This window comes from Anomaloglossus baeobatrachus, unplaced genomic scaffold, assembly GCF_048569485.1.
Source record: "Anomaloglossus baeobatrachus isolate aAnoBae1 unplaced genomic scaffold, aAnoBae1.hap1 Scaffold_4100, whole genome shotgun sequence".
NCBI lineage: Eukaryota > Metazoa > Chordata > Amphibia > Anura > Aromobatidae > Anomaloglossus > Anomaloglossus baeobatrachus.
Window position 1 is genome coordinate 12,242 of NW_027443437.1, and position 27,325 is coordinate 39,566.

Below are 27,325 nucleotides of genomic sequence, written 5' to 3' on the forward strand. Positions count from 1 at the left end.
CCCATGCCGAAGCCTGGTTGAGCCTTGTTGTTGCTCCCAGCGTCCACCGAGGCATCTTACCCAAGTGGAGTAGGGAGCTACTAGTCGTTGGTTTCGCAGCCGAGACTGCCCGGACCGTCAACCGGTGTTGGTTTCTCAGCCCAAGGCTGACCGGACCTCCAACCGGGTGTTGGTTTCTCAGCCCAAGGCTGACCGGACCTCCAACCGGGTGTTGGTTTCTCAGCCCAAGGCTAACCGGACCTCCAACCGGGTGTTGGTTTCTCAGCCAAAGCTGACCCGGACCTCCAACCGGGTGTTGGTTTCTCAGCCCAAAGCTGACCGGACTTCCGACCGGGATTATAAAAATTTCCCTTCTTAGCCAGAAGGCCAGGATAGGGCAATATGCTTGGAAAGTATGAATAGGCAAGGCGCGGCGTGCGACAGAGTCTGAGGCTTACCAGGGTCCCAACCTAGCAAGTTCAGACTCCCTCCAGGGTGTCCATTCCTGGGGCACATTGCACCATAACCCCCACACTTACTCAGTCTAATAGCTTCAATCCTGGTAGGGCCATGGTTTCCTCTAGATGGATATACTATCCTCCCAAAGTACTAACAAGTGCAACCTTCCAGTGTGCATTGCATCATTGTACTAAGGTGGCCGGAGCCTTAAACCACCTTTTCGAACGATACTACACTTGATCTTAGCCAAAAGGCCGAGAAGCGATAACCAGAATTGGTTTGGGCCTCGAGTGGCACCCTGGCCTATGCCGGACACATCTTAGGGAGAGAGAGCGAGAGGGAGACAAACCCACGCCTACACAAGACATTTTGTCACCCAAGCCAACCCTTGAAAAGGCTGCTTTGCAGAGCCAAAACAAGAAGAATGGTGCGTTTTGCAGCCGCCGCCCACTGCAATGAATCTGAATAACTCCTCCTTTAGGGCGCAAGCAACTCCCCTCCCCCTTGCAGTCTTTCCAATTCACGATACAAAAAGACGGACAGGACAGGTTGCCTGACTTTCCGTCACTGCCACCCTTTGCCATCCTTACCCGTAGAAAGCCCTTTCATCATCCCCAAACCCTAATCTTTTCCCTTTCCTTCCCAGCCCCCAAACCCTGCCCTCTGTACCTTTCTCACCACCCGCTTCCCTTCTCCTGTCATCCCCCTACCACCCGGGAAAAAAAGAGATTGCCCCCTCCTTCCACTAGCCCACCCTCCCACCCAAAGAACAACTTCTTCTGCGCAGCTTGTTTTCTAGGCAGCAGCGCTATTGTGATGTCATCGGGGGGCATTGTGACAAGCCGCCAGTGTTCCGTCTCTTCATGTTGTGCACAGTTCAAACGGAAAATACATCAACAGGCAGACTACAGAAAAGCTTACTATCAAAGGTTAGAGGGGGGCTTTCTCAGAGGGCTTTTTACAGTTTTTCTATTCCCAATTAGCCGTTTAAGTGTACTTATTGAAAGTAGTAATTCTTTCATAGGCCGCCCTTTCTTAGTATTTGACGTTCCTTATATTGCGGTATGAGGCTTCGCAATAGGTTGCAAACATTCATCACCCATGACTGTCCCCAATTGAGCTCAGAAGCTCAATGTCTATCATGACCTCTCTTTTAGAATGTCCAAGAGCAAGCAAACTATTCCTCCAGGAGAGGGCGCCAACAGACTACTAAAGAGATCATCATTACTCAAAGAAAACCCCAAAAACCAATGCATGATAGGAATAAACAGGTAACTTTCTTTGGAGTGGAAGCGGAGAGATCGCACCAGATGCCAATTCTAGATGTTATCACACCTGTGGTCACTGCAGCAGCAGGTGAATCCACTTTGTCCAAAAGGGATCTATTCCATTCAATTGCAAATGATCTAGATAAGACAGAGAACTGCAGCACGGGGACATAGCCGAGTTGGTCAGGTTGAGTGGTGATGAGTTTGCTATTTGGATGAATAAAGAAAGTCAAAAGTGTGAAAGATAAAAAACAAAAGGAGGAAGTGTGAAAAGTGAATGGGCCAAATTGAGGTGCATATGAAGACGTATGCTTTCTTCCAATTCATTAAATCGGGCTAATATGAATCAGGTGAATTGAGTTCTGCTTTTGGAAACTGGGTTAAGAAGGGGTGCACCGTTCCTGGAGGTACTGCAATACCAGGTCAATGCGTGGAGTGGACAGAGCAAGCTCTTTTTCCATCTCCCTGTTCTAAAAATCCATTTAATATATGGTCCCCAGATAGGGGACGTATCAGATATTAAACTGATAAGAACAGATACTACACTTGATCTTAGCCAAAAGGCCGAGAAGCGATAACCAGAATTGGTTTGGGCCTCGAGTGGCACCCTGGCCTATGCCGGACACATCTTAGGGAGAGAGAGCGAGAGGGAGACAAACCCACGCCTACACAAGACATTTTGTCACCCAAGCCAACCCTTGAAAAGGCTGCTTTGCAGAGCCAAAACAAGAAGAATGGTGCGTTTTGCAGCCGCCGCCCACTGCAATGAATCTGAATAACTCCTCCTTTAGGGCGCAAGCAACTCCCCTCCCCCTTGCAGTCTTTCCAATTCACGATACAAAAAGACGGACAGGACAGGTTGCCTGACTTTCCGTCACTGCCACCCTTTGCCATCCTTACCCGTAGAAAGCCCTTTCATCATCCCCAAACCCTAATCTTTTCCCTTTCCTTCCCAGCCCCCAAACCCTGCCCTCTGTACCTTTCTCACCACCCGCTTCCCTTCTCCTGTCATCCCCCTACCACCCGGGAAAAAAAGAGATTGCCCCCTCCTTCCACTAGCCCACCCTCCCACCCAAAGAACAACTTCTTCTGCGCAGCTTGTTTTCTAGGCAGCAGCGCTATTGTGATGTCATCGGGGGGCATTGTGACAAGCCGCCAGTGTTCCGTCTCTTCATGTTGTGCACAGTTCAAACGGAAAATACATCAACAGGCAGACTACAGAAAAGCTTACTATCAAAGGTTAGAGGGGGGCTTTCTCAGAGGGCTTTTTACAGTTTTTCTATTCCCAATTAGCCGTTTAAGTGTACTTATTGAAAGTAGTAATTCTTTCATAGGCCGCCCTTTCTTAGTATTTGACGTTCCTTATATTGCGGTATGAGGCTTCGCAGTAGGTTGCAAACATTCATCACCCATGACTGTCCCCAATTGAGCTCAGAAGCTCAATGTCTATCATGACCTCTCTTTTAGAATGTCCAAGAGCAAGCAAACTATTCCTCCAGGAGAGGGCGCCAACAGACTACTAAAGAGATCATCATTACTCAAAGAAAACCCCAAAAACCAATGCATGATAGGAATAAACAGGTAACTTTCTTTGGAGTGGAAGCGGAGAGATCGCACCAGATGCCAATTCTAGATGTTATCACACCTGTGGTCACTGCAGCAGCAGGTGAATCCACTTTGTCCAAAAGGGATCTATTCCATTCAATTGCAAATGATCTAGATAAGACAGAGAACTGCAGCACGGGGACATAGCCGAGTTGGTCAGGTTGAGTGGTGATGAGTTTGCTATTTGGATGAATAAAGAAAGTCAAAAGTGTGAAAGATAAAAAACAAAAGGAGGAAGTGTGAAAAGTGAATGGGCCAAATTGAGGTGCATATGAAGACGTATGCTTTCTTCCAATTCATTAAATCGGGCTAATATGAATCAGGTGAATTGAGTTCTGCTTTTGGAAACTGGGTTAAGAAGGGGTGCACCGTTCCTGGAGGTACTGCAATACCAGGTCAATGCGTGGAGTGGACAGAGCAAGCTCTTTTTCCATCTCCCTGTTCTAAAAATCCATTTAATATATGGTCCCCAGATAGGGGACGTATCAGATATTAAACTGATAAGAACAGATACTACACTTGATCTTAGCCAAAAGGCCGAGAAGCGATAACCAGAATTGGTTTGGGCCTCGAGTGGCACCCTGGCCTATGCCGGACACATCTTAGGGAGAGAGAGCGAGAGGGAGACAAACCCACGCCTACACAAGACATTTTGTCACCCAAGCCAACCCTTGAAAAGGCTGCTTTGCAGAGCCAAAACAAGAAGAATGGTGCGTTTTGCAGCCGCCGCCCACTGCAATGAATCTGAATAACTCCTCCTTTAGGGCGCAAGCAACTCCCCTCCCCCTTGCAGTCTTTCCAATTCACGATACAAAAAGACGGACAGGACAGGTTGCCTGACTTTCCGTCACTGCCACCCTTTGCCATCCTTACCCGTAGAAAGCCCTTTCATCATCCCCAAACCCTAATCTTTTCCCTTTCCTTCCCAGCCCCCAAACCCTGCCCTCTGTACCTTTCTCACCACCCGCTTCCCTTCTCCTGTCATCCCCCTACCACCCGGGAAAAAAAGAGATTGCCCCCTCCTTCCACTAGCCCACCCTCCCACCCAAAGAACAACTTCTTCTGCGCAGCTTGTTTTCTAGGCAGCAGCGCTATTGTGATGTCATCGGGGGGCATTGTGACAAGCCGCCAGTGTTCCGTCTCTTCATGTTGTGCACAGTTCAAACGGAAAATACATCAACAGGCAGACTACAGAAAAGCTTACTATCAAAGGTTAGAGGGGGGCTTTCTCAGAGGGCTTTTTACAGTTTTTCTATTCCCAATTAGCCGTTTAAGTGTACTTATTGAAAGTAGTAATTCTTTCATAGGCCGCCCTTTCTTAGTATTTGACGTTCCTTATATTGCGGTATGAGGCTTCGCAGTAGGTTGCAAACATTCATCACCCATGACTGTCCCCAATTGAGCTCAGAAGCTCAATGTCTATCATGACCTCTCTTTTAGAATGTCCAAGAGCAAGCAAACTATTCCTCCAGGAGAGGGCGCCAACAGACTACTAAAGAGATCATCATTACTCAAAGAAAACCCCAAAAACCAATGCATGATAGGAATAAACAGGTAACTTTCTTTGGAGTGGAAGCGGAGAGATCGCACCAGATGCCAATTCTAGATGTTATCACACCTGTGGTCACTGCAGCAGCAGGTGAATCCACTTTGTCCAAAAGGGATCTATTCCATTCAATTGCAAATGATCTAGATAAGACAGAGAACTGCAGCACGGGGACATAGCCGAGTTGGTCAGGTTGAGTGGTGATGAGTTTGCTATTTGGATGAATAAAGAAAGTCAAAAGTGTGAAAGATAAAAAACAAAAGGAGGAAGTGTGAAAAGTGAATGGGCCAAATTGAGGTGCATATGAAGACGTATGCTTTCTTCCAATTCATTAAATCGGGCTAATATGAATCAGGTGAATTGAGTTCTGCTTTTGGAAACTGGGTTAAGAAGGGGTGCACCGTTCCTGGAGGTACTGCAATACCAGGTCAATGCGTGGAGTGGACAGAGCAAGCTCTTTTTCCATCTCCCTGTTCTAAAAATCCATTTAATATATGGTCCCCAGATAGGGGACGTATCAGATATTAAACTGATAAGAACAGATACTACACTTGATCTTAGCCAAAAGGCCGAGAAGCGATAACCAGAATTGGTTTGGGCCTCGAGTGGCACCCTGGCCTATGCCGGACACATCTTAGGGAGAGAGAGCGAGAGGGAGACAAACCCACGCCTACACAAGACATTTTGTCACCCAAGCCAACCCTTGAAAAGGCTGCTTTGCAGAGCCAAAACAAGAAGAATGGTGCGTTTTGCAGCCGCCGCCCACTGCAATGAATCTGAATAACTCCTCCTTTAGGGCGCAAGCAACTCCCCTCCCCCTTGCAGTCTTTCCAATTCACGATACAAAAAGACGGACAGGACAGGTTGCCTGACTTTCCGTCACTGCCACCCTTTGCCATCCTTACCCGTAGAAAGCCCTTTCATCATCCCCAAACCCTAATCTTTTCCCTTTCCTTCCCAGCCCCCAAACCCTGCCCTCTGTACCTTTCTCACCACCCGCTTCCCTTCTCCTGTCATCCCCCTACCACCCGGGAAAAAAAGAGATTGCCCCCTCCTTCCACTAGCCCACCCTCCCACCCAAAGAACAACTTCTTCTGCGCAGCTTGTTTTCTAGGCAGCAGCGCTATTGTGATGTCATCGGGGGGCATTGTGACAAGCCGCCAGTGTTCCGTCTCTTCATGTTGTGCACAGTTCAAACGGAAAATACATCAACAGGCAGACTACAGAAAAGCTTACTATCAAAGGTTAGAGGGGGGCTTTCTCAGAGGGCTTTTTACAGTTTTTCTATTCCCAATTAGCCGTTTAAGTGTACTTATTGAAAGTAGTAATTCTTTCATAGGCCGCCCTTTCTTAGTATTTGACGTTCCTTATATTGCGGTATGAGGCTTCGCAGTAGGTTGCAAACATTCATCACCCATGACTGTCCCCAATTGAGCTCAGAAGCTCAATGTCTATCATGACCTCTCTTTTAGAATGTCCAAGAGCAAGCAAACTATTCCTCCAGGAGAGGGCGCCAACAGACTACTAAAGAGATCATCATTACTCAAAGAAAACCCCAAAAACCAATGCATGATAGGAATAAACAGGTAACTTTCTTTGGAGTGGAAGCGGAGAGATCGCACCAGATGCCAATTCTAGATGTTATCACACCTGTGGTCACTGCAGCAGCAGGTGAATCCACTTTGTCCAAAAGGGATCTATTCCATTCAATTGCAAATGATCTAGATAAGACAGAGAACTGCAGCACGGGGACATAGCCGAGTTGGTCAGGTTGAGTGGTGATGAGTTTGCTATTTGGATGAATAAAGAAAGTCAAAAGTGTGAAAGATAAAAAACAAAAGGAGGAAGTGTGAAAAGTGAATGGGCCAAATTGAGGTGCATATGAAGACGTATGCTTTCTTCCAATTCATTAAATCGGGCTAATATGAATCAGGTGAATTGAGTTCTGCTTTTGGAAACTGGGTTAAGAAGGGGTGCACCGTTCCTGGAGGTACTGCAATACCAGGTCAATGCGTGGAGTGGACAGAGCAAGCTCTTTTTCCATCTCCCTGTTCTAAAAATCCATTTAATATATGGTCCCCAGATAGGGGACGTATCAGATATTAAACTGATAAGAACAGATACTACACTTGATCTTAGCCAAAAGGCCGAGAAGCGATAACCAGAATTGGTTTGGGCCTCGAGTGGCACCCTGGCCTATGCCGGACACATCTTAGGGAGAGAGAGCGAGAGGGAGACAAACCCACGCCTACACAAGACATTTTGTCACCCAAGCCAACCCTTGAAAAGGCTGCTTTGCAGAGCCAAAACAAGAAGAATGGTGCGTTTTGCAGCCGCCGCCCACTGCAATGAATCTGAATAACTCCTCCTTTAGGGCGCAAGCAACTCCCCTCCCCCTTGCAGTCTTTCCAATTCACGATACAAAAAGACGGACAGGACAGGTTGCCTGACTTTCCGTCACTGCCACCCTTTGCCATCCTTACCCGTAGAAAGCCCTTTCATCATCCCCAAACCCTAATCTTTTCCCTTTCCTTCCCAGCCCCCAAACCCTGCCCTCTGTACCTTTCTCACCACCCGCTTCCCTTCTCCTGTCATCCCCCTACCACCCGGGAAAAAAAGAGATTGCCCCCTCCTTCCACTAGCCCACCCTCCCACCCAAAGAACAACTTCTTCTGCGCAGCTTGTTTTCTAGGCAGCAGCGCTATTGTGATGTCATCGGGGGGCATTGTGACAAGCCGCCAGTGTTCCGTCTCTTCATGTTGTGCACAGTTCAAACGGAAAATACATCAACAGGCAGACTACAGAAAAGCTTACTATCAAAGGTTAGAGGGGGGCTTTCTCAGAGGGCTTTTTACAGTTTTTCTATTCCCAATTAGCCGTTTAAGTGTACTTATTGAAAGTAGTAATTCTTTCATAGGCCGCCCTTTCTTAGTATTTGACGTTCCTTATATTGCGGTATGAGGCTTCGCAGTAGGTTGCAAACATTCATCACCCATGACTGTCCCCAATTGAGCTCAGAAGCTCAATGTCTATCATGACCTCTCTTTTAGAATGTCCAAGAGCAAGCAAACTATTCCTCCAGGAGAGGGCGCCAACAGACTACTAAAGAGATCATCATTACTCAAAGAAAACCCCAAAAACCAATGCATGATAGGAATAAACAGGTAACTTTCTTTGGAGTGGAAGCGGAGAGATCGCACCAGATGCCAATTCTAGATGTTATCACACCTGTGGTCACTGCAGCAGCAGGTGAATCCACTTTGTCCAAAAGGGATCTATTCCATTCAATTGCAAATGATCTAGATAAGACAGAGAACTGCAGCACGGGGACATAGCCGAGTTGGTCAGGTTGAGTGGTGATGAGTTTGCTATTTGGATGAATAAAGAAAGTCAAAAGTGTGAAAGATAAAAAACAAAAGGAGGAAGTGTGAAAAGTGAATGGGCCAAATTGAGGTGCATATGAAGACGTATGCTTTCTTCCAATTCATTAAATCGGGCTAATATGAATCAGGTGAATTGAGTTCTGCTTTTGGAAACTGGGTTAAGAAGGGGTGCACCGTTCCTGGAGGTACTGCAATACCAGGTCAATGCGTGGAGTGGACAGAGCAAGCTCTTTTTCCATCTCCCTGTTCTAAAAATCCATTTAATATATGGTCCCCAGATAGGGGACGTATCAGATATTAAACTGATAAGAACAGATACTACACTTGATCTTAGCCAAAAGGCCGAGAAGCGATAACCAGAATTGGTTTGGGCCTCGAGTGGCACCCTGGCCTATGCCGGACACATCTTAGGGAGAGAGAGCGAGAGGGAGACAAACCCACGCCTACACAAGACATTTTGTCACCCAAGCCAACCCTTGAAAAGGCTGCTTTGCAGAGCCAAAACAAGAAGAATGGTGCGTTTTGCAGCCGCCGCCCACTGCAATGAATCTGAATAACTCCTCCTTTAGGGCGCAAGCAACTCCCCTCCCCCTTGCAGTCTTTCCAATTCACGATACAAAAAGACGGACAGGACAGGTTGCCTGACTTTCCGTCACTGCCACCCTTTGCCATCCTTACCCGTAGAAAGCCCTTTCATCATCCCCAAACCCTAATCTTTTCCCTTTCCTTCCCAGCCCCCAAACCCTGCCCTCTGTACCTTTCTCACCACCCGCTTCCCTTCTCCTGTCATCCCCCTACCACCCGGGAAAAAAAGAGATTGCCCCCTCCTTCCACTAGCCCACCCTCCCACCCAAAGAACAACTTCTTCTGCGCAGCTTGTTTTCTAGGCAGCAGCGCTATTGTGATGTCATCGGGGGGCATTGTGACAAGCCGCCAGTGTTCCGTCTCTTCATGTTGTGCACAGTTCAAACGGAAAATACATCAACAGGCAGACTACAGAAAAGCTTACTATCAAAGGTTAGAGGGGGGCTTTCTCAGAGGGCTTTTTACAGTTTTTCTATTCCCAATTAGCCGTTTAAGTGTACTTATTGAAAGTAGTAATTCTTTCATAGGCCGCCCTTTCTTAGTATTTGACGTTCCTTATATTGCGGTATGAGGCTTCGCAGTAGGTTGCAAACATTCATCACCCATGACTGTCCCCAATTGAGCTCAGAAGCTCAATGTCTATCATGACCTCTCTTTTAGAATGTCCAAGAGCAAGCAAACTATTCCTCCAGGAGAGGGCGCCAACAGACTACTAAAGAGATCATCATTACTCAAAGAAAACCCCAAAAACCAATGCATGATAGGAATAAACAGGTAACTTTCTTTGGAGTGGAAGCGGAGAGATCGCACCAGATGCCAATTCTAGATGTTATCACACCTGTGGTCACTGCAGCAGCAGGTGAATCCACTTTGTCCAAAAGGGATCTATTCCATTCAATTGCAAATGATCTAGATAAGACAGAGAACTGCAGCACGGGGACATAGCCGAGTTGGTCAGGTTGAGTGGTGATGAGTTTGCTATTTGGATGAATAAAGAAAGTCAAAAGTGTGAAAGATAAAAAACAAAAGGAGGAAGTGTGAAAAGTGAATGGGCCAAATTGAGGTGCATATGAAGACGTATGCTTTCTTCCAATTCATTAAATCGGGCTAATATGAATCAGGTGAATTGAGTTCTGCTTTTGGAAACTGGGTTAAGAAGGGGTGCACCGTTCCTGGAGGTACTGCAATACCAGGTCAATGCGTGGAGTGGACAGAGCAAGCTCTTTTTCCATCTCCCTGTTCTAAAAATCCATTTAATATATGGTCCCCAGATAGGGGACGTATCAGATATTAAACTGATAAGAACAGATACTACACTTGATCTTAGCCAAAAGGCCGAGAAGCGATAACCAGAATTGGTTTGGGCCTCGAGTGGCACCCTGGCCTATGCCGGACACATCTTAGGGAGAGAGAGCGAGAGGGAGACAAACCCACGCCTACACAAGACATTTTGTCACCCAAGCCAACCCTTGAAAAGGCTGCTTTGCAGAGCCAAAACAAGAAGAATGGTGCGTTTTGCAGCCGCCGCCCACTGCAATGAATCTGAATAACTCCTCCTTTAGGGCGCAAGCAACTCCCCTCCCCCTTGCAGTCTTTCCAATTCACGATACAAAAAGACGGACAGGACAGGTTGCCTGACTTTCCGTCACTGCCACCCTTTGCCATCCTTACCCGTAGAAAGCCCTTTCATCATCCCCAAACCCTAATCTTTTCCCTTTCCTTCCCAGCCCCCAAACCCTGCCCTCTGTACCTTTCTCACCACCCGCTTCCCTTCTCCTGTCATCCCCCTACCACCCGGGAAAAAAAGAGATTGCCCCCTCCTTCCACTAGCCCACCCTCCCACCCAAAGAACAACTTCTTCTGCGCAGCTTGTTTTCTAGGCAGCAGCGCTATTGTGATGTCATCGGGGGGCATTGTGACAAGCCGCCAGTGTTCCGTCTCTTCATGTTGTGCACAGTTCAAACGGAAAATACATCAACAGGCAGACTACAGAAAAGCTTACTATCAAAGGTTAGAGGGGGGCTTTCTCAGAGGGCTTTTTACAGATTTTCTATTCCCAATTAGCCGTTTAAGTGTACTTATTGAAAGTAGTAATTCTTTCATAGGCCGCCCTTTCTTAGTATTTGACGTTCCTTATATTGCGGTATGAGGCTTCGCAGTAGGTTGCAAACATTCATCACCCATGACTGTCCCCAATTGAGCTCAGAAGCTCAATGTCTATCATGACCTCTCTTTTAGAATGTCCAAGAGCAAGCAAACTATTCCTCCAGGAGAGGGCGCCAACAGACTACTAAAGAGATCATCATTACTCAAAGAAAACCCCAAAAACCAATGCATGATAGGAATAAACAGGTAACTTTCTTTGGAGTGGAAGCGGAGAGATCGCACCAGATGCCAATTCTAGATGTTATCACACCTGTGGTCACTGCAGCAGCAGGTGAATCCACTTTGTCCAAAAGGGATCTATTCCATTCAATTGCAAATGATCTAGATAAGACAGAGAACTGCAGCACGGGGACATAGCCGAGTTGGTCAGGTTGAGTGGTGATGAGTTTGCTATTTGGATGAATAAAGAAAGTCAAAAGTGTGAAAGATAAAAAACAAAAGGAGGAAGTGTGAAAAGTGAATGGGCCAAATTGAGGTGCATATGAAGACGTATGCTTTCTTCCAATTCATTAAATCGGGCTAATATGAATCAGGTGAATTGAGTTCTGCTTTTGGAAACTGGGTTAAGAAGGGGTGCACCGTTCCTGGAGGTACTGCAATACCAGGTCAATGCGTGGAGTGGACAGAGCAAGCTCTTTTTCCATCTCCCTGTTCTAAAAATCCATTTAATATATGGTCCCCAGATAGGGGACGTATCAGATATTAAACTGATAAGAACAGATACTACACTTGATCTTAGCCAAAAGGCCGAGAAGCGATAACCAGAATTGGTTTGGGCCTCGAGTGGCACCCTGGCCTATGCCGGACACATCTTAGGGAGAGAGAGCGAGAGGGAGACAAACCCACGCCTACACAAGACATTTTGTCACCCAAGCCAACCCTTGAAAAGGCTGCTTTGCAGAGCCAAAACAAGAAGAATGGTGCGTTTTGCAGCCGCCGCCCACTGCAATGAATCTGAATAACTCCTCCTTTAGGGCGCAAGCAACTCCCCTCCCCCTTGCAGTCTTTCCAATTCACGATACAAAAAGACGGACAGGACAGGTTGCCTGACTTTCCGTCACTGCCACCCTTTGCCATCCTTACCCGTAGAAAGCCCTTTCATCATCCCCAAACCCTAATCTTTTCCCTTTCCTTCCCAGCCCCCAAACCCTGCCCTCTGTACCTTTCTCACCACCCGCTTCCCTTCTCCTGTCATCCCCCTACCACCCGGGAAAAAAAGAGATTGCCCCCTCCTTCCACTAGCCCACCCTCCCACCCAAAGAACAACTTCTTCTGCGCAGCTTGTTTTCTAGGCAGCAGCGCTATTGTGATGTCATCGGGGGGCATTGTGACAAGCCGCCAGTGTTCCGTCTCTTCATGTTGTGCACAGTTCAAACGGAAAATACATCAACAGGCAGACTACAGAAAAGCTTACTATCAAAGGTTAGAGGGGGGCTTTCTCAGAGGGCTTTTTACAGTTTTTCTATTCCCAATTAGCCGTTTAAGTGTACTTATTGAAAGTAGTAATTCTTTCATAGGCCGCCCTTTCTTAGTATTTGACGTTCCTTATATTGCGGTATGAGGCTTCGCAGTAGGTTGCAAACATTCATCACCCATGACTGTCCCCAATTGAGCTCAGAAGCTCAATGTCTATCATGACCTCTCTTTTAGAATGTCCAAGAGCAAGCAAACTATTCCTCCAGGAGAGGGCGCCAACAGACTACTAAAGAGATCATCATTACTCAAAGAAAACCCCAAAAACCAATGCATGATAGGAATAAACAGGTAACTTTCTTTGGAGTGGAAGCGGAGAGATCGCACCAGATGCCAATTCTAGATGTTATCACACCTGTGGTCACTGCAGCAGCAGGTGAATCCACTTTGTCCAAAAGGGATCTATTCCATTCAATTGCAAATGATCTAGATAAGACAGAGAACTGCAGCACGGGGACATAGCCGAGTTGGTCAGGTTGAGTGGTGATGAGTTTGCTATTTGGATGAATAAAGAAAGTCAAAAGTGTGAAAGATAAAAAACAAAAGGAGGAAGTGTGAAAAGTGAATGGGCCAAATTGAGGTGCATATGAAGACGTATGCTTTCTTCCAATTCATTAAATCGGGCTAATATGAATCAGGTGAATTGAGTTCTGCTTTTGGAAACTGGGTTAAGAAGGGGTGCACCGTTCCTGGAGGTACTGCAATACCAGGTCAATGCGTGGAGTGGACAGAGCAAGCTCTTTTTCCATCTCCCTGTTCTAAAAATCCATTTAATATATGGTCCCCAGATAGGGGACGTATCAGATATTAAACTGATAAGAACAGATACTACACTTGATCTTAGCCAAAAGGCCGAGAAGCGATAACCAGAATTGGTTTGGGCCTCGAGTGGCACCCTGGCCTATGCCGGACACATCTTAGGGAGAGAGAGCGAGAGGGAGACAAACCCACGCCTACACAAGACATTTTGTCACCCAAGCCAACCCTTGAAAAGGCTGCTTTGCAGAGCCAAAACAAGAAGAATGGTGCGTTTTGCAGCCGCCGCCCACTGCAATGAATCTGAATAACTCCTCCTTTAGGGCGCAAGCAACTCCCCTCCCCCTTGCAGTCTTTCCAATTCACGATACAAAAAGACGGACAGGACAGGTTGCCTGACTTTCCGTCACTGCCACCCTTTGCCATCCTTACCCGTAGAAAGCCCTTTCATCATCCCCAAACCCTAATCTTTTCCCTTTCCTTCCCAGCCCCCAAACCCTGCCCTCTGTACCTTTCTCACCACCCGCTTCCCTTCTCCTGTCATCCCCCTACCACCCGGGAAAAAAAGAGATTGCCCCCTCCTTCCACTAGCCCACCCTCCCACCCAAAGAACAACTTCTTCTGCGCAGCTTGTTTTCTAGGCAGCAGCGCTATTGTGATGTCATCGGGGGGCATTGTGACAAGCCGCCAGTGTTCCGTCTCTTCATGTTGTGCACAGTTCAAACGGAAAATACATCAACAGGCAGACTACAGAAAAGCTTACTATCAAAGGTTAGAGGGGGGCTTTCTCAGAGGGCTTTTTACAGTTTTTCTATTCCCAATTAGCCGTTTAAGTGTACTTATTGAAAGTAGTAATTCTTTCATAGGCCGCCCTTTCTTAGTATTTGACGTTCCTTATATTGCGGTATGAGGCTTCGCAGTAGGTTGCAAACATTCATCACCCATGACTGTCCCCAATTGAGCTCAGAAGCTCAATGTCTATCATGACCTCTCTTTTAGAATGTCCAAGAGCAAGCAAACTATTCCTCCAGGAGAGGGCGCCAACAGACTACTAAAGAGATCATCATTACTCAAAGAAAACCCCAAAAACCAATGCATGATAGGAATAAACAGGTAACTTTCTTTGGAGTGGAAGCGGAGAGATCGCACCAGATGCCAATTCTAGATGTTATCACACCTGTGGTCACTGCAGCAGCAGGTGAATCCACTTTGTCCAAAAGGGATCTATTCCATTCAATTGCAAATGATCTAGATAAGACAGAGAACTGCAGCACGGGGACATAGCCGAGTTGGTCAGGTTGAGTGGTGATGAGTTTGCTATTTGGATGAATAAAGAAAGTCAAAAGTGTGAAAGATAAAAAACAAAAGGAGGAAGTGTGAAAAGTGAATGGGCCAAATTGAGGTGCATATGAAGACGTATGCTTTCTTCCAATTCATTAAATCGGGCTAATATGAATCAGGTGAATTGAGTTCTGCTTTTGGAAACTGGGTTAAGAAGGGGTGCACCGTTCCTGGAGGTACTGCAATACCAGGTCAATGCGTGGAGTGGACAGAGCAAGCTCTTTTTCCATCTCCCTGTTCTAAAAATCCATTTAATATATGGTCCCCAGATAGGGGACGTATCAGATATTAAACTGATAAGAACAGATACTACACTTGATCTTAGCCAAAAGGCCGAGAAGCGATAACCAGAATTGGTTTGGGCCTCGAGTGGCACCCTGGCCTATGCCGGACACATCTTAGGGAGAGAGAGCGAGAGGGAGACAAACCCACGCCTACACAAGACATTTTGTCACCCAAGCCAACCCTTGAAAAGGCTGCTTTGCAGAGCCAAAACAAGAAGAATGGTGCGTTTTGCAGCCGCCGCCCACTGCAATGAATCTGAATAACTCCTCCTTTAGGGCGCAAGCAACTCCCCTCCCCCTTGCAGTCTTTCCAATTCACGATACAAAAAGACGGACAGGACAGGTTGCCTGACTTTCCGTCACTGCCACCCTTTGCCATCCTTACCCGTAGAAAGCCCTTTCATCATCCCCAAACCCTAATCTTTTCCCTTTCCTTCCCAGCCCCCAAACCCTGCCCTCTGTACCTTTCTCACCACCCGCTTCCCTTCTCCTGTCATCCCCCTACCACCCGGGAAAAAAAGAGATTGCCCCCTCCTTCCACTAGCCCACCCTCCCACCCAAAGAACAACTTCTTCTGCGCAGCTTGTTTTCTAGGCAGCAGCGCTATTGTGATGTCATCGGGGGGCATTGTGACAAGCCGCCAGTGTTTCGTCTCTTCATGTTGTGCACAGTTCAAACGGAAAATACATCAACAGGCAGACTACAGAAAAGCTTACTATCAAAGGTTAGAGGGGGGCTTTCTCAGAGGGCTTTTTACAGTTTTTCTATTCCCAATTAGCCGTTTAAGTGTACTTATTGAAAGTAGTAATTCTTTCATAGGCCGCCCTTTCTTAGTATTTGACGTTCCTTATATTGCGGTATGAGGCTTCGCAGTAGGTTGCAAACATTCATCACCCATGACTGTCCCCAATTGAGCTCAGAAGCTCAATGTCTATCATGACCTCTCTTTTAGAATGTCCAAGAGCAAGCAAACTATTCCTCCAGGAGAGGGCGCCAACAGACTACTAAAGAGATCATCATTACTCAAAGAAAACCCCAAAAACCAATGCATGATAGGAATAAACAGGTAACTTTCTTTGGAGTGGAAGCGGAGAGATCGCACCAGATGCCAATTCTAGATGTTATCACACCTGTGGTCACTGCAGCAGCAGGTGAATCCACTTTGTCCAAAAGGGATCTATTCCATTCAATTGCAAATGATCTAGATAAGACAGAGAACTGCAGCACGGGGACATAGCCGAGTTGGTCAGGTTGAGTGGTGATGAGTTTGCTATTTGGATGAATAAAGAAAGTCAAAAGTGTGAAAGATAAAAAACAAAAGGAGGAAGTGTGAAAAGTGAATGGGCCAAATTGAGGTGCATATGAAGACGTATGCTTTCTTCCAATTCATTAAATCGGGCTAATATGAATCAGGTGAATTGAGTTCTGCTTTTGGAAACTGGGTTAAGAAGGGGTGCACCGTTCCTGGAGGTACTGCAATACCAGGTCAATGCGTGGAGTGGACAGAGCAAGCTCTTTTTCCATCTCCCTGTTCTAAAAATCCATTTAATATATGGTCCCCAGATAGGGGACGTATCAGATATTAAACTGATAAGAACAGATACTACACTTGATCTTAGCCAAAAGGCCGAGAAGCGATAACCAGAATTGGTTTGGGCCTCGAGTGGCACCCTGGCCTATGCCGGACACATCTTAGGGAGAGAGAGCGAGAGGGAGACAAACCCACGCCTACACAAGACATTTTGTCACCCAAGCCAACCCTTGAAAAGGCTGCTTTGCAGAGCCAAAACAAGAAGAATGGTGCGTTTTGCAGCCGCCGCCCACTGCAATGAATCTGAATAACTCCTCCTTTAGGGCGCAAGCAACTCCCCTCCCCCTTGCAGTCTTTCCAATTCACGATACAAAAAGACGGACAGGACAGGTTGCCTGACTTTCCGTCACTGCCACCCTTTGCCATCCTTACCCGTAGAAAGCCCTTTCATCATCCCCAAACCCTAATCTTTTCCCTTTCCTTCCCAGCCCCCAAACCCTGCCCTCTGTACCTTTCTCACCACCCGCTTCCCTTCTCCTGTCATCCCCCTACCACCCGGGAAAAAAAGAGATTGCCCCCTCCTTCCACTAGCCCACCCTCCCACCCAAAGAACAACTTCTTCTGCGCAGCTTGTTTTCTAGGCAGCAGCGCTATTGTGATGTCATCGGGGGGCATTGTGACAAGCCGCCAGTGTTCCGTCTCTTCATGTTGTGCACAGTTCAAACGGAAAATACATCAACAGGCAGACTACAGAAAAGCTTACTATCAAAGGTTAGAGGGGGGCTTTCTCAGAGGGCTTTTTACAGTTTTTCTATTCCCAATTAGCCGTTTAAGTGTACTTATTGAAAGTAGTAATTCTTTCATAGGCCGCCCTTTCTTAGTATTTGACGTTCCTTATATTGCGGTATGAGGCTTCGCAGTAGGTTGCAAACATTCATCACCCATGACTGTCCCCAATTGAGCTCAGAAGCTCAATGTCTATCATGACCTCTCTTTTAGAATGTCCAAGAGCAAGCAAACTATTCCTCCAGGAGAGGGCGCCAACAGACTACTAAAGAGATCATCATTACTCAAAGAAAACCCCAAAAACCAATGCATGATAGGAATAAACAGGTAACTTTCTTTGGAGTGGAAGCGGAGAGATCGCACCAGATGCCAATTCTAGATGTTATCACACCTGTGGTCACTGCAGCAGCAGGTGAATCCACTTTGTCCAAAAGGGATCTATTCCATTCAATTGCAAATGATCTAGATAAGACAGAGAACTGCAGCACGGGGACATAGCCGAGTTGGTCAGGTTGAGTGGTGATGAGTTTGCTATTTGGATGAATAAAGAAAGTCAAAAGTGTGAAAGATAAAAAACAAAAGGAGGAAGTGTGAAAAGTGAATGGGCCAAATTGAGGTGCATATGAAGACGTATGCTTTCTTCCAATTCATTAAATCGGGCTAATATGAATCAGGTGAATTGAGTTCTGCTTTTGGAAACTGGGTTAAGAAGGGGTGCACCGTTCCTGGAGGTACTGCAATACCAGGTCAATGCGTGGAGTGGACAGAGCAAGCTCTTTTTCCATCTCCCTGTTCTAAAAATCCATTTAATATATGGTCCCCAGATAGGGGACGTATCAGATATTAAACTGATAAGAACAGATACTACACTTGATCTTAGCCAAAAGGCCGAGAAGCGATAACCAGAATTGGTTTGGGCCTCGAGTGGCACCCTGGCCTATGCCGGACACATCTTAGGGAGAGAGAGCGAGAGGGAGACAAACCCACGCCTACACAAGACATTTTGTCACCCAAGCCAACCCTTGAAAAGGCTGCTTTGCAGAGCCAAAACAAGAAGAATGGTGCGTTTTGCAGCCGCCGCCCACTGCAATGAATCTGAATAACTCCTCCTTTAGGGCGCAAGCAACTCCCCTCCCCCTTGCAGTCTTTCCAATTCACGATACAAAAAGACGGACAGGACAGGTTGCCTGACTTTCCGTCACTGCCACCCTTTGCCATCCTTACCCGTAGAAAGCCCTTTCATCATCCCCAAACCCTAATCTTTTCCCTTTCCTTCCCAGCCCCCAAACCCTGCCCTCTGTACCTTTCTCACCACCCGCTTCCCTTCTCCTGTCATCCCCCTACCACCCGGGAAAAAAAGAGATTGCCCCCTCCTTCCACTAGCCCACCCTCCCACCCAAAGAACAACTTCTTCTGCGCAGCTTGTTTTCTAGGCAGCAGCGCTATTGTGATGTCATCGGGGGGCATTGTGACAAGCCGCCAGTGTTCCGTCTCTTCATGTTGTGCACAGTTCAAACGGAAAATACATCAACAGGCAGACTACAGAAAAGCTTACTATCAAAGGTTAGAGGGGGGCTTTCTCAGAGGGCTTTTTACAGTTTTTCTATTCCCAATTAGCCGTTTAAGTGTACTTATTGAAAGTAGTAATTCTTTCATAGGCCGCCCTTTCTTAGTATTTGACGTTCCTTATATTGCGGTATGAGGCTTCGCAGTAGGTTGCAAACATTCATCACCCATGACTGTCCCCAATTGAGCTCAGAAGCTCAATGTCTATCATGACCTCTCTTTTAGAATGTCCAAGAGCAAGCAAACTATTCCTCCAGGAGAGGGCGCCAACAGACTACTAAAGAGATCATCATTACTCAAAGAAAACCCCAAAAACCAATGCATGATAGGAATAAACAGGTAACTTTCTTTGGAGTGGAAGCGGAGAGATCGCACCAGATGCCAATTCTAGATGTTATCACACCTGTGGTCACTGCAGCAGCAGGTGAATCCACTTTGTCCAAAAGGGATCTATTCCATTCAATTGCAAATGATCTAGATAAGACAGAGAACTGCAGCACGGGGACATAGCCGAGTTGGTCAGGTTGAGTGGTGATGAGTTTGCTATTTGGATGAATAAAGAAAGTCAAAAGTGTGAAAGATAAAAAACAAAAGGAGGAAGTGTGAAAAGTGAATGGGCCAAATTGAGGTGCATATGAAGACGTATGCTTTCTTCCAATTCATTAAATCGGGCTAATATGAATCAGGTGAATTGAGTTCTGCTTTTGGAAACTGGGTTAAGAAGGGGTGCACCGTTCCTGGAGGTACTGCAATACCAGGTCAATGCGTGGAGTGGACAGAGCAAGCTCTTTTTCCATCTCCCTGTTCTAAAAATCCATTTAATATATGGTCCCCAGATAGGGGACGTATCAGATATTAAACTGATAAGAACAGATACTACACTTGATCTTAGCCAAAAGGCCGAGAAGCGATAACCAGAATTGGTTTGGGCCTCGAGTGGCACCCTGGCCTATGCCGGACACATCTTAGGGAGAGAGAGCGAGAGGGAGACAAACCCACGCCTACACAAGACATTTTGTCACCCAAGCCAACCCTTGAAAAGGCTGCTTTGCAGAGCCAAAACAAGAAGAATGGTGCGTTTTGCAGCCGCCGCCCACTGCAATGAATCTGAATAACTCCTCCTTTAGGGCGCAAGCAACTCCCCTCCCCCTTGCAGTCTTTCCAATTCACGATACAAAAAGACGGACAGGACAGGTTGCCTGACTTTCCGTCACTGCCACCCTTTGCCATCCTTACCCGTAGAAAGCCCTTTCATCATCCCCAAACCCTAATCTTTTCCCTTTCCTTCCCAGCCCCCAAACCCTGCCCTCTGTACCTTTCTCACCACCCGCTTCCCTTCTCCTGTCATCCCCCTACCACCCGGGAAAAAAAGAGATTGCCCCCTCCTTCCACTAGCCCACCCTCCCACCCAAAGAACAACTTCTTCTGCGCAGCTTGTTTTCTAGGCAGCAGCGCTATTGTGATGTCATCGGGGGGCATTGTGACAAGCCGCCAGTGTTCCGTCTCTTCATGTTGTGCACAGTTCAAACGGAAAATACATCAACAGGCAGACTACAGAAAAGCTTACTATCAAAGGTTAGAGGGGGGCTTTCTCAGAGGGCTTTTTACAGTTTTTCTATTCCCAATTAGCCGTTTAAGTGTACTTATTGAAAGTAGTAATTCTTTCATAGGCCGCCCTTTCTTAGTATTTGACGTTCCTTATATTGCGGTATGAGGCTTCGCAGTAGGTTGCAAACATTCATCACCCATGACTGTCCCCAATTGAGCTCAGAAGCTCAATGTCTATCATGACCTCTCTTTTAGAATGTCCAAGAGCAAGCAAACTATTCCTCCAGGAGAGGGCGCCAACAGACTACTAAAGAGATCATCATTACTCAAAGAAAACCCCAAAAACCAATGCATGATAGGAATAAACAGGTAACTTTCTTTGGAGTGGAAGCGGAGAGATCGCACCAGATGCCAATTCTAGATGTTATCACACCTGTGGTCACTGCAGCAGCAGGTGAATCCACTTTGTCCAAAAGGGATCTATTCCATTCAATTGCAAATGATCTAGATAAGACAGAGAACTGCAGCACGGGGACATAGCCGAGTTGGTCAGGTTGAGTGGTGATGAGTTTGCTATTTGGATGAATAAAGAAAGTCAAAAGTGTGAAAGATAAAAAACAAAAGGAGGAAGTGTGAAAAGTGAATGGGCCAAATTGAGGTGCATATGAAGACGTATGCTTTCTTCCAATTCATTAAATCGGGCTAATATGAATCAGGTGAATTGAGTTCTGCTTTTGGAAACTGGGTTAAGAAGGGGTGCACCGTTCCTGGAGGTACTGCAATACCAGGTCAATGCGTGGAGTGGACAGAGCAAGCTCTTTTTCCATCTCCCTGTTCTAAAAATCCATTTAATATATGGTCCCCAGATAGGGGACGTATCAGATATTAAACTGATAAGAACAGATACTACACTTGATCTTAGCCAAAAGGCCGAGAAGCGATAACCAGAATTGGTTTGGGCCTCGAGTGGCACCCTGGCCTATGCCGGACACATCTTAGGGAGAGAGAGCGAGAGGGAGACAAACCCACGCCTACACAAGACATTTTGTCACCCAAGCCAACCCTTGAAAAGGCTGCTTTGCAGAGCCAAAACAAGAAGAATGGTGCGTTTTGCAGCCGCCGCCCACTGCAATGAATCTGAATAACTCCTCCTTTAGGGCGCAAGCAACTCCCCTCCCCCTTGCAGTCTTTCCAATTCACGATACAAAAAGACGGACAGGACAGGTTGCCTGACTTTCCGTCACTGCCACCCTTTGCCATCCTTACCCGTAGAAAGCCCTTTCATCATCCCCAAACCCTAATCTTTTCCCTTTCCTTCCCAGCCCCCAAACCCTGCCCTCTGTACCTTTCTCACCACCCGCTTCCCTTCTCCTGTCATCCCCCTACCACCCGGGAAAAAAAGAGATTGCCCCCTCCTTCCACTAGCCCACCCTCCCACCCAAAGAACAACTTCTTCTGCGCAGCTTGTTTTCTAGGCAGCAGCGCTATTGTGATGTCATCGGGGGGCATTGTGACAAGCCGCCAGTGTTCCGTCTCTTCATGTTGTGCACAGTTCAAACGGAAAATACATCAACAGGCAGACTACAGAAAAGCTTACTATCAAAGGTTAGAGGGGGGCTTTCTCAGAGGGCTTTTTACAGTTTTTCTATTCCCAATTAGCCGTTTAAGTGTACTTATTGAAAGTAGTAATTCTTTCATAGGCCGCCCTTTCTTAGTATTTGACGTTCCTTATATTGCGGTATGAGGCTTCGCAGTAGGTTGCAAACATTCATCACCCATGACTGTCCCCAATTGAGCTCAGAAGCTCAATGTCTATCATGACCTCTCTTTTAGAATGTCCAAGAGCAAGCAAACTATTCCTCCAGGAGAGGGCGCCAACAGACTACTAAAGAGATCATCATTACTCAAAGAAAACCCCAAAAACCAATGCATGATAGGAATAAACAGGTAACTTTCTTTGGAGTGGAAGCGGAGAGATCGCACCAGATGCCAATTCTAGATGTTATCACACCTGTGGTCACTGCAGCAGCAGGTGAATCCACTTTGTCCAAAAGGGATCTATTCCATTCAATTGCAAATGATCTAGATAAGACAGAGAACTGCAGCACGGGGACATAGCCGAGTTGGTCAGGTTGAGTGGTGATGAGTTTGCTATTTGGATGAATAAAGAAAGTCAAAAGTGTGAAAGATAAAAAACAAAAGGAGGAAGTGTGAAAAGTGAATGGGCCAAATTGAGGTGCATATGAAGACGTATGCTTTCTTCCAATTCATTAAATCGGGCTAATATGAATCAGGTGAATTGAGTTCTGCTTTTGGAAACTGGGTTAAGAAGGGGTGCACCGTTCCTGGAGGTACTGCAATACCAGGTCAATGCGTGGAGTGGACAGAGCAAGCTCTTTTTCCATCTCCCTGTTCTAAAAATCCATTTAATATATGGTCCCCAGATAGGGGACGTATCAGATATTAAACTGATAAGAACAGATACTACACTTGATCTTAGCCAAAAGGCCGAGAAGCGATAACCAGAATTGGTTTGGGCCTCGAGTGGCACCCTGGCCTATGCCGGACACATCTTAGGGAGAGAGAGCGAGAGGGAGACAAACCCACGCCTACACAAGACATTTTGTCACCCAAGCCAACCCTTGAAAAGGCTGCTTTGCAGAGCCAAAACAAGAAGAATGGTGCGTTTTGCAGCCGCCGCCCACTGCAATGAATCTGAATAACTCCTCCTTTAGGGCGCAAGCAACTCCCCTCCCCCTTGCAGTCTTTCCAATTCACGATACAAAAAGACGGACAGGACAGGTTGCCTGACTTTCCGTCACTGCCACCCTTTGCCATCCTTACCCGTAGAAAGCCCTTTCATCATCCCCAAACCCTAATCTTTTCCCTTTCCTTCCCAGCCCCCAAACCCTGCCCTCTGTACCTTTCTCACCACCCGCTTCCCTTCTCCTGTCATCCCCCTACCACCCGGGAAAAAAAGAGATTGCCCCCTCCTTCCACTAGCCCACCCTCCCACCCAAAGAACAACTTCTTCTGCGCAGCTTGTTTTCTAGGCAGCAGCGCTATTGTGATGTCATCGGGGGGCATTGTGACAAGCCGCCAGTGTTCCGTCTCTTCATGTTGTGCACAGTTCAAACGGAAAATACATCAACAGGCAGACTACAGAAAAGCTTACTATCAAAGGTTAGAGGGGGGCTTTCTCAGAGGGCTTTTTACAGTTTTTCTATTCCCAATTAGCCGTTTAAGTGTACTTATTGAAAGTAGTAATTCTTTCATAGGCCGCCCTTTCTTAGTATTTGACGTTCCTTATATTGCGGTATGAGGCTTCGCAGTAGGTTGCAAACATTCATCACCCATGACTGTCCCCAATTGAGCTCAGAAGCTCAATGTCTATCATGACCTCTCTTTTAGAATGTCCAAGAGCAAGCAAACTATTCCTCCAGGAGAGGGCGCCAACAGACTACTAAAGAGATCATCATTACTCAAAGAAAACCCCAAAAACCAATGCATGATAGGAATAAACAGGTAACTTTCTTTGGAGTGGAAGCGGAGAGATCGCACCAGATGCCAATTCTAGATGTTATCACACCTGTGGTCACTGCAGCAGCAGGTGAATCCACTTTGTCCAAAAGGGATCTATTCCATTCAATTGCAAATGATCTAGATAAGACAGAGAACTGCAGCACGGGGACATAGCCGAGTTGGTCAGGTTGAGTGGTGATGAGTTTGCTATTTGGATGAATAAAGAAAGTCAAAAGTGTGAAAGATAAAAAACAAAAGGAGGAAGTGTGAAAAGTGAATGGGCCAAATTGAGGTGCATATGAAGACGTATGCTTTCTTCCAATTCATTAAATCGGGCTAATATGAATCAGGTGAATTGAGTTCTGCTTTTGGAAACTGGGTTAAGAAGGGGTGCACCGTTCCTGGAGGTACTGCAATACCAGGTCAATGCGTGGAGTGGACAGAGCAAGCTCTTTTTCCATCTCCCTGTTCTAAAAATCCATTTAATATATGGTCCCCAGATAGGGGACGTATCAGATATTAAACTGATAAGAACAGATACTACACTTGATCTTAGCCAAAAGGCCGAGAAGCGATAACCAGAATTGGTTTGGGCCTCGAGTGGCACCCTGGCCTATGCCGGACACATCTTAGGGAGAGAGAGCGAGAGGGAGACAAACCCACGCCTACACAAGACATTTTGTCACCCAAGCCAACCCTTGAAAAGGCTGCTTTGCAGAGCCAAAACAAGAAGAATGGTGCGTTTTGCAGCCGCCGCCCACTGCAATGAATCTGAATAACTCCTCCTTTAGGGCGCAAGCAACTCCCCTCCCCCTTGCAGTCTTTCCAATTCACGATACAAAAAGACGGACAGGACAGGTTGCCTGACTTTCCGTCACTGCCACCCTTTGCCATCCTTACCCGTAGAAAGCCCTTTCATCATCCCCAAACCCTAATCTTTTCCCTTTCCTTCCCAGCCCCCAAACCCTGCCCTCTGTACCTTTCTCACCACCCGCTTCCCTTCTCCTGTCATCCCCCTACCACCCGGGAAAAAAAGAGATTGCCCCCTCCTTCCACTAGCCCACCCTCCCACCCAAAGAACAACTTCTTCTGCGCAGCTTGTTTTCTAGGCAGCAGCGCTATTGTGATGTCATCGGGGGGCATTGTGACAAGCCGCCAGTGTTCCGTCTCTTCATGTTGTGCACAGTTCAAACGGAAAATACATCAACAGGCAGACTACAGAAAAGCTTACTATCAAAGGTTAGAGGGGGGCTTTCTCAGAGGGCTTTTTACAGTTTTTCTATTCCCAATTAGCCGTTTAAGTGTACTTATTGAAAGTAGTAATTCTTTCATAGGCCGCCCTTTCTTAGTATTTGACGTTCCTTATATTGCGGTATGAGGCTTCGCAGTAGGTTGCAAACATTCATCACCCATGACTGTCCCCAATTGAGCTCAGAAGCTCAATGTCTATCATGACCTCTCTTTTAGAATGTCCAAGAGCAAGCAAACTATTCCTCCAGGAGAGGGCGCCAACAGACTACTAAAGAGATCATCATTACTCAAAGAAAACCCCAAAAACCAATGCATGATAGGAATAAACAGGTAACTTTCTTTGGAGTGGAAGCGGAGAGATCGCACCAGATGCCAATTCTAGATGTTATCACACCTGTGGTCACTGCAGCAGCAGGTGAATCCACTTTGTCCAAAAGGGATCTATTCCATTCAATTGCAAATGATCTAGATAAGACAGAGAACTGCAGCACGGGGACATAGCCGAGTTGGTCAGGTTGAGTGGTGATGAGTTTGCTATTTGGATGAATAAAGAAAGTCAAAAGTGTGAAAGATAAAAAACAAAAGGAGGAAGTGTGAAAAGTGAATGGGCCAAATTGAGGTGCATATGAAGACGTATGCTTTCTTCCAATTCATTAAATCGGGCTAATATGAATCAGGTGAATTGAGTTCTGCTTTTGGAAACTGGGTTAAGAAGGGGTGCACCGTTCCTGGAGGTACTGCAATACCAGGTCAATGCGTGGAGTGGACAGAGCAAGCTCTTTTTCCATCTCCCTGTTCTAAAAATCCATTTAATATATGGTCCCCAGATAGGGGACGTATCAGATATTAAACTGATAAGAACAGATACTACACTTGATCTTAGCCAAAAGGCCGAGAAGCGATAACCAGAATTGGTTTGGGCCTCGAGTGGCACCCTGGCCTATGCCGGACACATCTTAGGGAGAGAGAGCGAGAGGGAGACAAACCCACGCCTACACAAGACATTTTGTCACCCAAGCCAACCCTTGAAAAGGCTGCTTTGCAGAGCCAAAACAAGAAGAATGGTGCGTTTTGCAGCCGCCGCCCACTGCAATGAATCTGAATAACTCCTCCTTTAGGGCGCAAGCAACTCCCCTCCCCCTTGCAGTCTTTCCAATTCACGATACAAAAAGACGGACAGGACAGGTTGCCTGACTTTCCGTCACTGCCACCCTTTGCCATCCTTACCCGTAGAAAGCCCTTTCATCATCCCCAAACCCTAATCTTTTCCCTTTCCTTCCCAGCCCCCAAACCCTGCCCTCTGTACCTTTCTCACCACCCGCTTCCCTTCTCCTGTCATCCCCCTACCACCCGGGAAAAAAAGAGATTGCCCCCTCCTTCCACTAGCCCACCCTCCCACCCAAAGAACAACTTCTTCTGCGCAGCTTGTTTTCTAGGCAGCAGCGCTATTGTGATGTCATCGGGGGGCATTGTGACAAGCCGCCAGTGTTCCGTCTCTTCATGTTGTGCACAGTTCAAACGGAAAATACATCAACAGGCAGACTACAGAAAAGCTTACTATCAAAGGTTAGAGGGGGGCTTTCTCAGAGGGCTTTTTACAGTTTTTCTATTCCCAATTAGCCGTTTAAGTGTACTTATTGAAAGTAGTAATTCTTTCATAGGCCGCCCTTTCTTAGTATTTGACGTTCCTTATATTGCGGTATGAGGCTTCGCAGTAGGTTGCAAACATTCATCACCCATGACTGTCCCCAATTGAGCTCAGAAGCTCAATGTCTATCATGACCTCTCTTTTAGAATGTCCAAGAGCAAGCAAACTATTCCTCCAGGAGAGGGCGCCAACAGACTACTAAAGAGATCATCATTACTCAAAGAAAACCCCAAAAACCAATGCATGATAGGAATAAACAGGTAACTTTCTTTGGAGTGGAAGCGGAGAGATCGCACCAGATGCCAATTCTAGATGTTATCACACCTGTGGTCACTGCAGCAGCAGGTGAATCCACTTTGTCCAAAAGGGATCTATTCCATTCAATTGCAAATGATCTAGATAAGACAGAGAACTGCAGCACGGGGACATAGCCGAGTTGGTCAGGTTGAGTGGTGATGAGTTTGCTATTTGGATGAATAAAGAAAGTCAAAAGTGTGAAAGATAAAAAACAAAAGGAGGAAGTGTGAAAAGTGAATGGGCCAAATTGAGGTGCATATGAAGACGTATGCTTTCTTCCAATTCATTAAATCGGGCTAATATGAATCAGGTGAATTGAGTTCTGCTTTTG

At 46.5% G+C, this 27,325-nt stretch overlaps 16 non-coding genes and 1 pseudogene across 16 annotated transcripts; all 17 read right to left on the reverse strand.

The window, feature by feature from the left end:
* Window positions 1-562: 562 nt before the first annotated feature.
* On the reverse strand, window positions 563-704 carry LOC142277567 (U2 spliceosomal RNA; annotated as a pseudogene).
* Window positions 705-2,091: 1,387 nt separating this feature from the next.
* LOC142277541 (U2 spliceosomal RNA) lies at window positions 2,092-2,282 on the reverse strand. The gene has a single exon (XR_012740688.1). It is a non-coding gene; the product is annotated as a U2 spliceosomal RNA (small nuclear RNA).
* A 1,387-nt stretch (window positions 2,283-3,669) lies between these two features.
* On the reverse strand, window positions 3,670-3,860 carry LOC142277542 (U2 spliceosomal RNA). Its single transcript, XR_012740689.1, has one exon. It is a non-coding gene; the product is annotated as a U2 spliceosomal RNA (small nuclear RNA).
* A 1,387-nt stretch (window positions 3,861-5,247) lies between these two features.
* On the reverse strand, window positions 5,248-5,438 carry LOC142277543 (U2 spliceosomal RNA). The gene has a single exon (XR_012740690.1). It is a non-coding gene; the product is annotated as a U2 spliceosomal RNA (small nuclear RNA).
* A 1,387-nt stretch (window positions 5,439-6,825) lies between these two features.
* LOC142277545 (U2 spliceosomal RNA) lies at window positions 6,826-7,016 on the reverse strand. The gene has a single exon (XR_012740691.1). It is a non-coding gene; the product is annotated as a U2 spliceosomal RNA (small nuclear RNA).
* A 1,387-nt stretch (window positions 7,017-8,403) lies between these two features.
* On the reverse strand, window positions 8,404-8,594 carry LOC142277546 (U2 spliceosomal RNA). The gene has a single exon (XR_012740692.1). It is a non-coding gene; the product is annotated as a U2 spliceosomal RNA (small nuclear RNA).
* A 1,387-nt stretch (window positions 8,595-9,981) lies between these two features.
* LOC142277547 (U2 spliceosomal RNA) lies at window positions 9,982-10,172 on the reverse strand. Its single transcript, XR_012740693.1, has one exon. It is a non-coding gene; the product is annotated as a U2 spliceosomal RNA (small nuclear RNA).
* Window positions 10,173-11,559: 1,387 nt separating this feature from the next.
* LOC142277548 (U2 spliceosomal RNA) lies at window positions 11,560-11,750 on the reverse strand. Its single transcript, XR_012740694.1, has one exon. It is a non-coding gene; the product is annotated as a U2 spliceosomal RNA (small nuclear RNA).
* Window positions 11,751-13,137: 1,387 nt separating this feature from the next.
* Window positions 13,138-13,328, reverse strand: LOC142277549 (U2 spliceosomal RNA). Its single transcript, XR_012740695.1, has one exon. It is a non-coding gene; the product is annotated as a U2 spliceosomal RNA (small nuclear RNA).
* Window positions 13,329-14,715: 1,387 nt separating this feature from the next.
* On the reverse strand, window positions 14,716-14,906 carry LOC142277551 (U2 spliceosomal RNA). The gene has a single exon (XR_012740697.1). It is a non-coding gene; the product is annotated as a U2 spliceosomal RNA (small nuclear RNA).
* A 1,387-nt stretch (window positions 14,907-16,293) lies between these two features.
* Window positions 16,294-16,484, reverse strand: LOC142277552 (U2 spliceosomal RNA). Its single transcript, XR_012740698.1, has one exon. It is a non-coding gene; the product is annotated as a U2 spliceosomal RNA (small nuclear RNA).
* Window positions 16,485-17,871: 1,387 nt separating this feature from the next.
* Window positions 17,872-18,062, reverse strand: LOC142277553 (U2 spliceosomal RNA). Its single transcript, XR_012740699.1, has one exon. It is a non-coding gene; the product is annotated as a U2 spliceosomal RNA (small nuclear RNA).
* Window positions 18,063-19,449: 1,387 nt separating this feature from the next.
* LOC142277554 (U2 spliceosomal RNA) lies at window positions 19,450-19,640 on the reverse strand. Its single transcript, XR_012740700.1, has one exon. It is a non-coding gene; the product is annotated as a U2 spliceosomal RNA (small nuclear RNA).
* A 1,387-nt stretch (window positions 19,641-21,027) lies between these two features.
* On the reverse strand, window positions 21,028-21,218 carry LOC142277556 (U2 spliceosomal RNA). The gene has a single exon (XR_012740701.1). It is a non-coding gene; the product is annotated as a U2 spliceosomal RNA (small nuclear RNA).
* Window positions 21,219-22,605: 1,387 nt separating this feature from the next.
* On the reverse strand, window positions 22,606-22,796 carry LOC142277557 (U2 spliceosomal RNA). The gene has a single exon (XR_012740702.1). It is a non-coding gene; the product is annotated as a U2 spliceosomal RNA (small nuclear RNA).
* A 1,387-nt stretch (window positions 22,797-24,183) lies between these two features.
* LOC142277558 (U2 spliceosomal RNA) lies at window positions 24,184-24,374 on the reverse strand. The gene has a single exon (XR_012740703.1). It is a non-coding gene; the product is annotated as a U2 spliceosomal RNA (small nuclear RNA).
* Window positions 24,375-25,761: 1,387 nt separating this feature from the next.
* LOC142277559 (U2 spliceosomal RNA) lies at window positions 25,762-25,952 on the reverse strand. Its single transcript, XR_012740704.1, has one exon. It is a non-coding gene; the product is annotated as a U2 spliceosomal RNA (small nuclear RNA).
* Between the last annotated feature and the right edge of the window lie 1,373 nt (window positions 25,953-27,325).